At 39.3% G+C, this 16,668-nt stretch overlaps 1 pseudogene; it reads right to left on the bottom strand.

The window, feature by feature from the left end:
• Window positions 1-10,754: 10,754 nt before the first annotated feature.
• Window positions 10,755-14,108, bottom strand: Igkvl8 (immunoglobulin kappa variable like 8; annotated as a pseudogene).
• Window positions 14,109-16,668: the final 2,560 nt, after the last annotated feature.

Genomic DNA, 16,668 nt, shown 5'->3' with positions numbered 1-16,668 from the left:
CGAGTGGGACTTGTCTTCTTCAGGTGCAGCACTCAGGACAGCAGACAAGGTAACTTGCCTGGGCAGTAATATAGAGTTGGTCCTAATGGCATGGGACAGAAGAGCTGGACAAGAGGGTCTGGTCATGAGAAAGCTAGCTATGCCACTTCTCTGCCATGTGGTGACATGCAGAAGGGAGAGATGCCACCCCTCAACTTTTGCCACCTACAGAAAGGGATAAAATCTGGCTCAGAGAATATTGGAGTGGGAGATATGGCTCTATCCCTTACTTACCGAACGAAGCATTCCAGAGACTAGACCTTGAATCTCACCTGCAGAGCATAGTAGACCTTACCCTGGATGAGAAGGTTGTAAAGGAGCTAGGCTTGATGCCATGAATGTGGAGGAGCTGTCCCTGCCACTGTTGCTGTGCAGTGGGACAGAGAAATCGCATCCATCCATTGGCATCAATGGGATTATAAGAGCAGGAGAGCTGGCTCTTACCCTCAGTTCCCACAGCACTTTAGACAGGAGGCCCTGCATCTCACCTGGGCAGCACATTAGAACTGGCCATGCCTAAGCAGGATGCAGATGAGACAACCCCAAATGCCTGAGCACAATACAGCTGACCTTACCTCTTGTCTGGACACGGTACCGAGAATCGGGCGAAAGCCTGTGGGATGAAAGAAGCACACACACACAGGTTATTCATGTCAAGCCAGAAGAGGAAGAGAGCCTCTGGTTTCTTTATTGACCAAACTATATATCCAAAGAACACCACTTAGCAGGTATCTGTCAAGCACAGTGGGGAACCCTGGCTGAAACTTCGGTAACAAAGGACCGACTATGTGGCCTGAATAAATTAGGGAAATAACCAGGAAGGCCAGCCTAATTCTGACTCAGGTGAGAAGTACCTGGCCAGACTGTTCCCAGTTGGGGACAAAAGGCTTCCACATGCAAGGGCAGGGCTCAGCAGGGGTCAAACCTTGTTGGAGACCCAGAAGGGTCTTGTTCAGGCTGACAACATTCTGTGAATGTAAACTTCTTGTGCCACACAGTGACAAAGCAACCAGGCCCAAATCCAATACGGCTCCCACAGTAGACCTTACCCTGGATGAGAAGGTTGTAAAGGAGCTAGGCTTGATGCCATGAATGTGGAGGAGCTGTCCCTGCCACTGTTGCTGTGCAGTGGGACAGAGAAATCGCATCCATCCATTGGCATCAATGGGATTATAAGAGCAGGAGAGCTGGCTCTTACCCTCAGTTCCCACAGCACTTTAGACAGGAGGCCCTGCATCTCACCTGGGCAGCACATTAGAACTGGCCATGCCTAAGCAGGATGCAGATGAGACAACCCCAAATGCCTGAGCACAATACAGCTGACCTTACCTCTTGTCTGCTGAACAATGGTGCACACAAGGAAGACACACCTTCCTACTCTTTCTCACCACTCCCCACTGCTCCTGAGGTCATTAGAGTGGAAGAACAGGTCAAGTCCATCACCAGCTGCATCGTTTGGAAGAGTTGGCACTGCACCTCATCTGGAGAGCAAGACAGATCTGGCACTGATTGTGGAGGCTGCTGGTGAGCCTACAACAAGAGCATGAGGGTGGACAGCACTCAGGCCTAGATCCAGGGTTTTGAATTGTCCCACCACAATATCTACCCCAGTGATGTCTTGCTGGAGTGCATAATGGAGCAAGTCCTACAAATCAAAACTACAGGATCTCCACAGGACAACAACAGGTTATCCAGTAGAAGTCCCGGTGATGTGAAAATACTGATAGAGAAGTAGAAGACAAAATCATCATCTTGTACCAGGCCAATGAGTCATTGCAATAAAGATTTGCAAGCTTTGAAGTATACACAAAAGTGTGTACTGTAGAGTACACTGTAACACACTACAGTTTCCATGACAAGATATTTTTCTCTGTAGAGATAAAATCAGGTAGATAGTAATGTGCAAGGGTGAAGTGTTGCAGGTATCAAGGGTGGGACAGATTATGTGTTTGGATTACATGATGAGAAATCTATGAAAAAAATTAAAAAAAAATAAATAAAACTTAGCCTAAGAGAGATGGAGAGGAAAGGAAGGAGGAAAGGAGGAAATACACACACACACACACACACACACACACACACACACAAATACAAAGAGAGAGACAGAGAAAGAGAGACAGAGACTGTGTATACTGTAGGTACACAGAGAGGTGGATAGATTGATGGGGTATAATAGAGATATAGGAAATAGATCTTACACAGACACAATTTCTAAAAACATAAGGGAATAACATATAGAAACTGTGCTGGTGTTTCGTTTGTTTCAAAAACTATGCTGCAGAATTCAATTGTTCAATAATGCAATTTCTAGAATAATCTTTAAGAAAACCCTTTATTATCTATTATTTCATATAGGCAAATAGGAATTCCACTCCATGCCACGGGATAAGAAGTCATATGAGTATGATTTAATGGTATTATTTTCACTTAAGCAGAGCTTTGAAAATAAGAGCCAGAATAATCTGTGTGAAGTGATGCAGACTGCTGGGAGCATCAGTACCAGCTTCCTGGAATTTCAAGACACAGCACAGATAACAGCTAGACACTGTTACCTTTCCCTGTCACATGGGTCCTAGCATTTCTGAGAAAACCAAATAACCCTTTCCACTGTCAGCTTCTCTAGGTAATCATTCCCTTCCCTCTTAAGTACTGACAATTACAAACTAATCTTTTTATTTAATAATGTGTGCTTGGAAAGTCGGGAGAAACTTGTACTGTTCTTCATGAGTCCCAGCTTATGTTATAACTCCGCAAAGAAAAGGACTGTGTCCTCCGTTAAGGCAGAAAAGATATTTGGTACTCTATATTGCTGAAGATGAAAAGACTGAAAGATAGGGTACCAAGTGAGTGGTGTAGCTTCATTTGGACAAATAAATGACTCTTTGATACCTTTGTTAATAACCTGTGACATCTAAGAGTTTCAGTGGGTCCCTCATGAGGAGAAGCACCTGGGACAGCTTAGCCTCTCACTTCTGCTTCCATGGGGATTTATGTAATGATTTGTATCACTGTGAAAGGAAACTCTTTATACTGTAGACAATAGTAGATTGCCATACCTTCAGACTCCAGACTGTGGGTGGTGAGAGAATAATCTGACCAAGGTAGACTGCCACTGAATCTTGATGGGACCCATCTGCCAAACTGATTGCAAGATACATCAGGTGCTTAGGATATTTCCCTGATTTTTGCTGGAACAATTTTAATTACTGCTAGTGCTTGCCCAGAAAGTAATAGTCAGTCACTCTGTCTTCCAGAGATGCAGACATGGAGGATGGAGGTCATCTGGATGTCATATGCTGCACCTAGGAGTGGAGACAAATCAAATATGCACATAGTTAAGCGTGATGAAAAAGAGACATTTCCCAAATGCCTGTATTACAGTGAATTCGCTGTTCAATTTTATTTTACCTGGAAACCAGAAGAACATGAACCCAAGAAACTGAGCAAGGGGCCTCATGTCCAGGCTGATCCTGCATGCAATCATACTGGCACTATATTGAAGTCCCTAAAGCTGTGCAATGAGTATAAGCAAATAATTGGGAACCATTTAGCCGTCATTACAGCAGTCATTACAGTCATCTCAGAACATAGCATAAGCCCAGGGTCCCAGGATGCCCAAAGTCAGACTGTATATAGATAGATAGATAGATAGATAGATAGATAGATAGATAGATAGATAGATAGATAGATAGATAGATAGATATAGGTAGAGTTATAGATATAGACAGAGAGAGACAGAGACAGAGACAGCGAGAGAAAGAGACAGAGAGAATTGCATTTCTATTCAATGATTTAAAATTATATATGGCTTTTCTAATGTTTGTAAGCTCTATTTTATATAATATATTTTAAAGATATACTGGGGTTATTGAGAAGAGTATCTAGCAGTCAGAAAATACACAACAGAGACGAAACTACTAGATCTTTAACGCACTCAAATAATTATGGTTGGTTAAAAAAAATAGGATGTGTTTCCCTTGTGAAGTGTTTGGCAGTTTGGGGTAGGCATTGCTTTAAATTAAAATGGTAATTTATCAAATACATTCTTAATGAATTAAATGTAAGATTTTATAGCTTTAATCTTGTTAACAACAGTTTGAGAGGAAATACGCTGTAAGTGCATAGAAAACACCCTGATATCAAAAACTGCATCACCTGAAGTTCAACTCCATACGAAGACAGAGGTTCTTTCATGCCTGCAGACTTAATGGGTATACCTTTTGCTCAGTTTTGGATCTTATATATTTTGATCTTTTCTGCTATTTGCTATTTTTCCAAAGATTCCTCAATACAAATATTTGACCAGTGATGACAGACTTGAGTATCATAACAGAAAACAGAGCTACTCAATACATGGCTCTGCTGTGACTTACTAATGATATTTTCAACTTTCTTTCTTGAGCAGTAACTGGAGAAATTATCCTGATTCAAGTAACAGCCTCACTATCTCCATGTGCGTCATAGTCGCCAAACAAGCTAAGATGCAGAAAGGTTAGTGCACCCTCCTAACACATATATTTGAATACCACAGATGACACATCACTATCTTTGTCTTGACCATTCAGTCTTATTCATCATCAGGTCAAGTAAAACCTTTTATTCATAGTATCTTTGTCCTGAATCAAGGGAATGAAAGACATGACAGTATGAGATTAATCTGGAACCCACTAATTTTCCAGTAGCTGGACTTGTGGGATGGGTTGGTACACCTAGTCATACTGCAGCTTCTTCAGTACACAGAGCACCATTCCTATCAGAAGTATCCCACAGCAGCTTTTGGATGGATAAATAGAAATGGTGTATTCTCCATCTTTTCACTGCACTGTCTTTCTTCTGATATTTAACAGCTGTATCTGGATCTCTCTATGATCTTTGAGGCTTGAAAGACCTTTCTACATTCTTACATCATAGGCCCAGGATCTGAGGAAGATATTCAGGATAATAAGAGAATGACAGTTTCTCCCAATTTCAAATGGCAAGTAAATGATTACTGTGCAGGGCATCTGGGATGTGAATTCTTACCACATCTCCTTTAGTGATAAGTGAAAATATGATGGGAATTCCAGAAACATTCAACTTTCCTTCACCGTAAATCAGGTTAAGTTACAAATGATTTGGGGTTTGGATTATAACTTCATATGAAAGTATGTGTTGATGGTTCAGTACTCAGCATTGCTACCTTTGAAAAACATTCAACCAACTCATAAAACTTGAATAAACACTGTACACCTTAAGATTTGTGTGTGTTCATAATCAGTTGCTTAATAAATATGCCTTCTGGTTTTTTTTCCAGATTTCTAAAAGGCCAGATTTTGAGGAAATGATAATGGCTACTAGTAGAGGAATAATGGGCTTCACAGTACCTTCCTATAACTATCCAAGTCTAGGCTTAAAACCTCAAAATTAAAATTGACATGCCAAAATGCCCTTCTAGGAGTAGTTGAATTAAAAGTTTAAGATGATATAGAAATTCTGAAATATATTGGCAAAATCAATATACTCACATATGTTTTTCTTACAGGGAGAGAGGGAGTTGAGTATACAGAGTTGTTGTTATAATGGAAAAGAGAACTGTGAGAGAGAGCGCCCATTGTTCATGTGAAAGTGGTGATTTCACCTGCCAGTAGAGGAAACATGAAGTAGAGAAGCTTGGTTCAAAGAATGAAAGAGATAGAGTGACTTAGCACTTTAGGCCAAGTGTTAGGAACAAAAGCAAAAAACAAAAGAACAAAACAAAAAACTTTTATTCAGAGACACTTGCAGTTACCTTTTCTTTCTAACTACAGGAAATCTCTCAGTTGCTTGCACTTCTTAATGGTACAATGTACTAAGGCTTGAGATTTCAACCGAGGCACTCAGGGAAACAGTGTAGGTTCAAACTATAACATTATTTCTCTAGCACCCAAATGGTCTTAAAATGAAAAATACATAGAGACAATTTATCACTCTGTCCATACTTAAAGATCCTGCATTTTCCAAAGTGGCATCATAAACCCCCTGGAGATTAAAGAAATGAGTTTAACTATAACATAATATAAAATCTGTAAAAAGAAGGTGATTAATATATTAAATATCTGTAACAGTAGAATTTGTGACAAGATGATTACTGTATTAAATATTTATAATGGTAGAATTTGTGACATATATTAAGAAAGATATTCTGTGTAAATTTAGCCTGTTATAGAGATCATGTCTCAAAAAGGAACAAAATAAGAAAAGCTGAAAATGCATAATAAATTTCCAACAAACAATAGAACATGGTGAGCATTCTCATTTTAGAAGAACATATAAAACATCCAAAGCAACAACTGAACAAAAGCAAGGCCATAACTAAACGGTGTAAAGATTATATCATGAGGCACCATAGCTATCTTGCAGAGAATGAAGAGGTTGACAGGAAATCACACAAGCTTTGGAAGCCATAAATCCATAACTTTGTTCTCTATAGCCAAGTAGTCTATCTTGCGGTGGCATCATATTTAGCCTACTCTTTACAAATATATCCTAGGTTCTTGGCATCTATTTCTTCCTAGATCTGGTGTATGCTTTGCATCATCATCAGAAATCAAGGCATTGCCTTCAGAATGTACCTACATAGATATCCAAGATGCCATGTACTGACTAACCTCAAATACATTTCTATGAGGTCTTGTAAGAGGCCTTCAAGACCCCAAATGTGTTGCTTTCTCCATTTCTGAAAAACCAGAATCATGTGACAGTGAGTCTGTATTTGCACAAAGTTCCTGACCCTGTCTTGATAGACAGGAGGCAAGAAAGTGAGTGAACCAGAGAGTGAGGACAGAATCATTCCTCGGAAATATGTCCCCAGGGTTATACAGTTCAATTCAGTCATATTCTTTCAGATCCCACACATTCCAAAAGCAACATCACCTGAAGAAGACGATTCTATCCACAAATCTAGGAGAGAAGACACACCTGAATGGCAACTCGTAAATTCATTACTTCTATTACATTCCTATTATCTGGGTAGGTGAGAATCTAAATATTAATACTAAGGAGAAGACCGATGTTATCTTCTGTTTTGCTTTTATTATTAAATCTTTAAAAATTGATACAGTGTCTTTTGATCATAAGTAATCATACACAAATAAATTCTTTCAAAATAATCTCCTCTCTATTCATCTTTGGCCTTTGTTTCTTCCTTTATATTTTTGCATTTCAGAAATGTTATATTTTTAACATCTCCTAACAGGAGATGAGTGAGAGATTTAAATGAAAGAAAGTAGTCATAATAGGATAATATGAGGTGTGCCACATCACCACTCCTAATTAACTTCATTTCTAGTTTGTGATATTTCACATTTTATAGACTGATATAAATAGTGATTCTATAGATGTCGTATAGCAAAAAAATTGTCATATCAATGTTTCTACCAATGCATTAAAATGCTCAGGTGATAAATTTCTTTGTTCTGTTACTATACAAGTACATATGGCTGTTACAGGGCAAGAGCATGGAAAGAGTGATAACTTCTATCCGTCTTCCCAAACCAGGGTCACTCATGTTTAGATACAGGGTAGTCTATATCCTCAGTTCTTAAAGATGTGACTTGTGAATTTGTACTGCTCCCTGGGACATCTCATAGTGGTGAAGCATTATTGCTAACTAAGGCCAAAGTGTGAAGGTTAGGAAGAAGGATCCATCCAGTTTCCACCTGTGCACAGAGCTGACTCGGTCTACAGCTCTCTGGACAAAAATCCAAAGGGGAAAGAAAGCAGGACTCTATGAAGTGCTAAGAAACCTGACAGGAGAGGTGAGAGCACCACTCCTGCAAAAATCCTGGCCCAAAAGAAACCCAACTGGAGCTCTGGACACAAGGACCATGTTGGAGTCTGGGACAGGATCCTTCTTATTTCTGCCTGCATCTTGTGATGACCCTGTGTCACAGCTCTCTCTACCCAGATCCTGCTTGAAGAAAGCCAGTCTCCAGGAGTGCTGACACACAACCTTGCAGGAGGGACAAGCCACTAAGAGAGACAGCAAGAAAATCTAACACTACAGATAAACAGATGGCAAGAGGCAAGAATAAGAACTTAAGCAATAGAAACCAAGATTACTTGGCATCATCAGAGCCCATTTCTTCTACCAAAAAACTACTGCATATCCAACCACACAAGAAAGGAAAGATTTGGATTTAAAATCACATCTCATGATGATGATAAAGGTCTTTAAAAAGGACATAAATAATTCCATAAAAGAAATACAGGACGACTGAACTAAACCAGTTCCACAGCTCCCTGCACCCAAATGCCATGGGTGAGAAAGCTGAAGTCCCAGAAGTGAGGAAAATGCTGTAACTTCATGGGAGACTGCCACTTCTACTCACAAACTGAATCCAAGACAACATCAAAACAATCATCCATCACGATCAAATAAGCTTCATCCCAGGGATGGAAGGATGGTTCAATATAAGGAAATCCATCAATGTAATTCACTATATAAACAAAGACAAAGGAAAAAATAGCATCATTTCATTAGATACTTTGGAAGCATTTGACAAAATTCAACACTCCTTCATGATAAACGTCCTGGAAAAATCAAGAATTGAAGGTGCATACCTAAAAATAGTAAGAGCAATATACAGCAAACAGAAAGCTAGCAATAAAATAAATGGAGAAAATTTGAAGCAATCCCACTAAAACAAGGCTACGCACAATCTTGCTGCTTATTCAATATAGTATTTGAAGCCCTAGCAAGAACACGTAGAACATAAAAGAAGGTCAAACGTATACACAATGGAAAGGAAGAACACAAAATATCACCATTTGCAGATAATATGAAAGTATACTTAAGTGACCCTAAAAGTTCCAAAAGAGAACTACTAAGCCTTGGTAAAAAAAACTTCAGCAAAGTTACTGGATATAAAATTAACTCAAACAAATCAGTAGCCTTCCTCTACTCAAAGGATAAACAGGGTGAGAAAGAAATTAGGGAAATGACACCATTCACAATAATCACAAGTAACATGAAATACCTCGGTGTGACTCTAACCAAGCAAGTGAAAGATATGTATGAAAAATACTTCAAGGCTCTGAAGAAAGAAGTTGAAGAAGACCTCAGAAGATGGGAAGACCACCCATGCTCATGGATTGGCAGGAATAATATAGTAAAAATGGCCATTTTTTGAAAAGAATCTATAGATTTAATGCAATGTCCATCAAAATCCAACTCAATTCTTCATAGGGTTAGAAAGAGAAATTTGCAAATTCATTTGGATTACCAAAAAACCCAGGATAATGAAAACTATACTCAACAATTATAGAACTTCTCAGGGAATCACCATCCTTGACCTCAAGCAGTATTACAGAGAAATAGTGACAAAAACTGTATGGTATTGATACAGAGACAGGCAGGTAATTGCCTCTCAGCCTTTTGGCTAAGATCAACTGCAGAAACATGCAGGTACATCAGTGGAATGGAATTGAAGACCCAGAAATGAACCCACACATCTATGGTCACTTGATATTTCACAAAGAAGCTAAAACCATCCAATGGAAAAAAGACAGGCTTTCCAAAAATGGTCTGGTTCAACAAAACGTTAGCATGTAGAAGAATGCCAATCGAATCATTCTCATTGCCCTGTATAAAACTTAAGTACAAATGGAGCAAGGACTCCCAAATCAAACATGATAAGCTCAAACTAATAGAAGAAAAAGTGAGGATGTGTCTCAATGACATGAGCAATGGGGAAATTTTCCTCAACAAAACACATGGCTTATGCTCTAAGATCAAGAATCTACAAATGGGACCTCATAAAATTGCAAAGCTTCTGTAAGGCAAAGGACATTGTCATTTGGACAAAATGGCAAACAAAAGATTGGGAAAAGATCTTTACCAATCCTTCATCTGAAAGAAGGCAAATATCCAAAATATAAAAAGAACTCAAGAAGTTAGGCTCCAGAAAGCTAAATGACCCAATTAAAAATGGAGTACTGAGCTGAACAAAGAATTCCCAACCATGGAATAATGAATGGCTGAGAAGTACCTAAAGAAATGCTCAAAATTTTTAGTCATCAGGCAAATGCAAATCAAAACAACACTGAGATTCCACCTCACACAAGTCAGAATGGTTAAGATAAAAATTTCAGGTGACAACAGATGCTGGTGAGGATATGAAAAAAGAAGAACACTCCTCCATTGCTGGAGGGATTGCAAAGTGGTACAACCACTGTGGAAATCAGTCTGGAGGTGCCTCAGAAAATTGGACATTGCACTAACTGAGGACCCAGCTATACCTCTCCTGGGCATATACCCAAAAGATGTTCCAACGTACAACAAAGATACATCCTCCACTAGAAGCCTTATTTATAATAGCCAGGAGTTGGAAATAACCAAGATCTCCTTCAACAGAGATGGATACAGAAAATGTGGTACATCTATTCAATGAATTACTACTCAGCTATCAAAAACAATGACTTCATGAAAATTCATTGGCAAGTGGATTTGAACTAGAAAAATCTTCCTGAGTGAGATAACCCAATAACAGGAAAGCACACATGGTATGCACACACTGATAATGATTTAATTAGCAAGTCCAAATTCCCCAGTCTTTCAGTAATGGACTTTCTCAAGTATTTCCTTTTAGGTATGTTGTCAGACTTTACTTGTGACATCTGAGAAATGCTTAGAGTGGCTGATATGTGAACAGAAGCAGATGGAGCAAGGAAGCCTCTCACTTCTGCTTCTTTGGGGTTTATGTTATGACTTGTATCACTGTGGAAGGGTACTCATCATACTGTAGACAGTAATAGATTGCTGTATCTTCAGACTCCAGGCTGCTGATGGTGAGAGAATAATCTGACCCAGACCTACTGCCACTGAATCTTGATGGGACCCCATCTGCCAAGTTGGTTGCATAATAAATCATAGGCTTAGGAGGTTTCCCTGGTTTATGCTGGTACCAGCTTAAATAATTTCCAATGCCCTGGCTTGACTGGCAAGTAAGACTGACTCTGTCTCCCAGAGATGCAGACATGGAGGATGGAGACTGGGTCAACTGGATGTCGCATCTGGCACCTAGGAGTACAGACATAAGGAATACCCACATAGTTAAGCATTATAAACGATGACATCACCCAAATAACAGTCAACACTATTCAGTGAAATTCCCATTTTTGTTCATTTTATCTGCAAACCAGAGCAACAATAACCCAAGAAACTGAGCATGGACCCTCATGTCCATTCTGAGTTCTGACTGCAATGACAATTGCACAGTATATGTGTGACTGGTATATGAAGAAGTTCCCAAGACTGTGCAGTGACTGTATGCAAATCATTGGGAACCAGGTAGTGCTGAGTACAGCTCAAAGGCTTATTCATCTCAGCACTTAGCACAAGCCCAGGGTCCCCAGATGCCTGAGGTCAAACCACATGTATGTCTCCAGAGAATGAATTTTTTTCTCAAGTATTTAAACTTACGAATGACATTTGTAATGTAGTTAGTCTCTATATTGAATAATACATTTCAAAGATTAACTACTGTAATGTAAAACTATATCCTGCTGTCAAGGAATAAACAACAGAGAAGAAACTATTAGATTGTTAGCTCACTCAAATAATTAAAATGAACTAAAAAATAGTATGTGTTCCCCATGTGAAGTGTTTGGAGTAGTCATTACTTAAAGTTAGTAGGACAATTTGTCATAACTATACTCACTGCGATTTTACAGTTTTAACTTTGCAAAGTACAGTCCAATGATACTAAAAACATAGTACATGTACATATAACACCTTGTTCCTAGCAATCTGAGTCACTGGAAGATCTGACTTTATGTGAACATGTAGATACATTCATCCTTATAAACTAAATGGGCACAATTTTTACTCAGTTTGGGATTCTCCATATTTTTCTACCACTTTTCGTTATGTCTCATGGTCTGTCAACATAAAGGGTTGACTGATGATGATACAATTGAGTACTATAATGGAAAATACTGCTATTTTCACATTTTGTTCTTTAGCAGTAATTGGAGGTATTATCCTGATTCTGGCAGCACCTTGTCTGTTTGTGAATCAAAGTCTCCAAACAAGCTACTATGCAGAAATGTTTGTGCATTCTTATAACACAGATATTTGAGGATCACAGATCACACATCTGTCTTTGTCTTGACCATCCAACTTTATTTGTAATCAGGAGAAATACAATGTACTCATTTTTCAATACTTTGTCCTCAAGTCAGGGAATCCTTGGGGTCTTGCAGAAACTAACTGAAAGGTCCTACAATGTTGCAGCATGAGTCTGAATGAGCTGGTTTTCCAGGGGCCTGGACTTGAATGATATATGAGAACAAATACCTAGTCCTAAGGCAACTCCTTCAATATGAAAAACACCATCACCCTCAGGAGTGTCATGCATCAGCTTTTGGATGGGTTAATAATAATGCTGCCTTCTCTGTCTCTGTCTTTGTCCTGCGGATATCTAATAACTCTACCTGACTCTCTCTTTGATTTTTGAGGCTTGGAAAACATGTCTGAGTTCTCACATGATACCACCAAAATCTTAGGAAGATTCACACAGAACACTCACAGTTCATCATAAGAGGAGGGCTACAGCTCTTCTAAACCAAAAACACATGAATCAATAGTTTGCAGGGCATCTGGGATCTGAATTTTTACACAGCTCCTTTAATGATATGGGCAAATATGAAAGGAATTCCACAAACATTCAACTTTCCTTTACAAACGGGCCTTAGATTGCATTCAGTGCTAAATAATTTTGTATTAGATTATACCTGCCTAGGAAAGTATGCACTGAAGCTAAAATAGTGAGCATTGATACCTTCTAAAATTATTCAACAACTTCTTATGATACTCTACCTCACACGTATTGAGTAAATACCTGTACTTGTTGAGGTTTGTGATTATAAAACACATTGAGTTGATTAATAAAACAGATTTTTAAAAGGTCATGTTTTGAGGAGAGAATACAAGCTAATTTTTTGGGAATAATGAACCTCACTGAGTCTTTCTTTCTTATAACTATCCAAGTCTAGGCTCTAGAAGGTTTAAATTGAAATTTACATGTCAAAAGAACTTTTCAGGTATAGTTATGAGTTTGAGATGACATGAATATTCTGAAATATATGGCACATGTGTTTTTTCTACTAGGCAGAGAGATAGTTGAGGTATACAGAGAGTTTGTTACAGTGAAAAAAATTTGGGGGATAGTGCTCATTGGTCAGGCTAAGATGGTTTCTGAGAATAGTGCTAGCATTAGACTCTGGTTTCTGGAGTCTAGATGAAACCCACAGATGTCATTATCCTTGAGGTTAATTCAGGAGATGGTTTACATCTAGAACTGTAAGGCAGTTGTATCTTTTTATTGGATTTTTTACTTACATTTCAAATGTTATCCCCTTTTCCTGGCTTCCTGTCCATAAACCACTTATCCAATTCCCCACCCCTTTCATCTATGAGGGTGTGCCCCCAACCAACCACCCACTACTTACACCCTCCCTGCCTTTAAATTCCACTACACTGAAGGGTTGAACCTTGGCAGAACCAAGGGCTTCTCCTCCCATTGGTGCCCAAAAAGGCTAACCTCTGCTACATATGCAGCTGGAGCCATAGGTATGTCCATGTGTACTCTTTGGATGGTGGTTTAGTAGCTGGTAACTCATTTTACTTGATATTGTCGTTCTGACGGGATGGCAAACCCCTTCAGATCCTTCAATTCTTTCTCTAAGTCTCACAATGGGCACCCCATACCCAGATCCTATGGTGGAGAGAGCTAGACTCTCAGAAGTGTGGAAAATCCTGAGAGCTCAGAGGAGACAAGCACTTCTGCTCACAATCCTGGCCCAAGAAGAACCTGCATAGAACCCTCTGGACACAAGAAAATAGAAGCAGACAGGGACAGGATCCTTCTGGTCTCCCCCTGTGCCCATAGCTGAAAGCCAAATTCCAGGAGCTCTGGCACACCTGAGAAAAGACAGGTAAGACCACCACTTTTGCTCTGAGGTACCAGCATGGAATCCTCAGGACGCAAGAACTCAGGAGCAGTCTGGGACAGGATTCTTCCTGTTTCTGCCTGCGCCAGAGCAGACATGGTTCCACAACTCTCTGTACACAGATCCTGTGGGGGAGAGAGCTGGTCTCTCAGACTTGCAAAATCCTGAGAGCTCAGAAGAGACCACCACTTCTGCTCATATTCCTGTCCTAAGAGGAACCCAACTGGGGGTTGGGGATTTAGCTCAGTGGTAGAGCTCTTGCCTAGCAAGCCCAAGGTCCTGGGTTCAGAACTCAGCTCTGAAGGAAAAAAAAAGAGGAATCCAACTGGACCCCTCTAGACACAGAAACTTAGGAGCAGTCAGAGACAGGATCCTTCTGGTTTCTGCCTGTCCCTGAAGCTGAAAGCCAGTCTCCAGAAGTACTGACACTCCTGAGAGCAGAGGTAAGACCACCACTTCTGCTCAGAGGAACCTGCCTGGATCCTTCAGGACTCAACAACTCGGGAACAGTTGGGAAATTATATTATTAATCAGTTATGAATCCACTGACATTTAGCCACAGAGAGCCAATTGAAAACACTTTATTTGATTTTTCTAAGCCTGTGGCATTCCTTAATATTCCAACATTTCTCAAATTGTTATCAGGTGGTTACAATGTGAAAACTTTAAGATGAGAGAGTTTCAGAGGTATTCATTGCTATAAAACACTGATTGTCAGCTTTGAACATTTCTAGGGAGAAAATTTTAAAAAATAAATTTAAAGGAAGACATGGTTCTTTTCTCTGACAGAATCTCAAATGTCTAACCATCATAACTCCAAAGCATTGCTCCTGGCTCTGAGTTGACCAAGAGCATGGTAGTAGAGGGTACATAAGTAAAGTAGCGTTGTTAAAGAATGAAAGGAAGGAAAACGGTACAGAGTGACCATGAGAGACTAAAGTACAAGTACAAAACTGAAAATCACAAAAGAAAAATAAAAAAAAAAAACTTTTCATCAGAAACACTATGCAGTTACTTTTTGATCTAAGGAATCTCTTATTTTCTTCCACTTGCTAGTGTTTCCTAATGGTATAATCTATTAAAGATTAAGTTTTCAGGGGTTGGGGATTTAGCTCAGTGGTAGAGCGCTTGCCTAGGAAGCGCAAGGCCCTGGGTTCGGTCCCCAGCTCCGAAAAAAAGAACCAAAAAAAAAAAAAAAAAGATTAAGTTTTCAACTGAACACTTGAGAACACTATAGATTCAAATTATAACATTGCTTCCTCTGCCCCCAAATCTTCATAATTTTTAAAAAAGTAATACATTGAGACAAATTATCACTCTGACAATCATTACAGCTCTTGAATTTAAAGAAGATGAAGTCAAAAGCATCTTGGGAAACTCAGAAATGACCTTAGCTACAAGGTTATAAAAAAAATCTGTACAAAGAGAAGCTTAGTGAAGTCAGGGAAAGGAACCATCTAGTTTCTGACTGCACCCAGAGCTAAAAGCCCGTCACTAGGAACACTGACACACTTTAAAGCAGGGGTACAACCAAATCTTCTGCTCTGAGTGGTCTGCCTGAAGGCATCAGGACACAAAATCCCAGGAGCAGACTGAAAAGGAACTTTCCAGTTTCTGCCTGTGCCCTGAGATGAAATAGTCTCACAGCTTTTTCTACCAAGTTCTAGCTGTAACAAAACATTTCTACATAAGTGCTGACACACAGACATACAGGAGGGTCAAGCCACTGTCAGAGACAACCTATCACCAGAGAAAACCTGATGGTGAGAGGCAAGCACAGGAACATAAGCAACAGAATCCAAGACTACTTGGCATAATCAGAGCCCAGTTCTCCCATCAAAGCAAATACTGGATATCCAAACATACCAGCAAAGCAAGATTTGGATTTAAAATCACATCTCATGGTGATGATAGAAGACTTTACGAAGGACATAAATAACTCCCCTAAACAATACAGGACAGTGCAGGTAGATAAATAGAAGCCCTTAAAGAGGAAGCATAAAAAATGCCTTAACAAGTTACAGGAAAACACAACAAAACAGGTGAAGGAATTGAACAAATCCATCAAGGATTTTAAAATGGAAATAGAAAGGATAAAGATATCACAAAGGCAGGCAACCCTGGAGATAGATAACCTAGGAAAGAAACTAGTAGTTGTAGACAAAGCATCACCAACAGAATACAATAGATAGAAGATAGAACATCAGGGGCAAAAGATACCATAGAAAGAATTGACGCAATGGTTAAAGAAAATGTAAAAGGTAAAAAAGCCCCTGATGTAACCCAAAACATCCAGGAAACAGGGAGAAGATCAAACCTAAGGATGAAAGGTAGAGAAGAGAGCAAAGACTCCCAACTGGAAGGGCCAGTAAATTATAGAAGAAAACTTCCCTAACTTAAAGAGATGTCCAGAATCATAGAAAAAGCCTACAGAACTCTAAATAGTTTGGATCAGAAAAGGAATTCTTCCTGTCACATAATAGTCAAAACATCAAATGCACAGAACAAAGAAAGAATATTAAAACCAGGAAGGAGAAAATGTCAACTAAAGTATAAAGGCAGACCTATCAGAATTATACCAGACTTCACACCAGAGACTATGAAACCCAGAAGATCCTGGGCAGATGTCATACAGACCCTAAGAGAATGCAAAGAACA

This window comes from Rattus norvegicus, chromosome 4 (genome assembly GCF_021556685.1).
Source record: "Rattus norvegicus strain SHRSP/BbbUtx chromosome 4, alternate assembly SHRSP_T2T, whole genome shotgun sequence".
Taxonomy (NCBI): domain Eukaryota; kingdom Metazoa; phylum Chordata; class Mammalia; order Rodentia; family Muridae; genus Rattus; species Rattus norvegicus.
The sequence above is the reverse complement of the archived record's forward strand: the minus strand, read 5'-3'. Positions and strand labels throughout refer to the sequence as shown.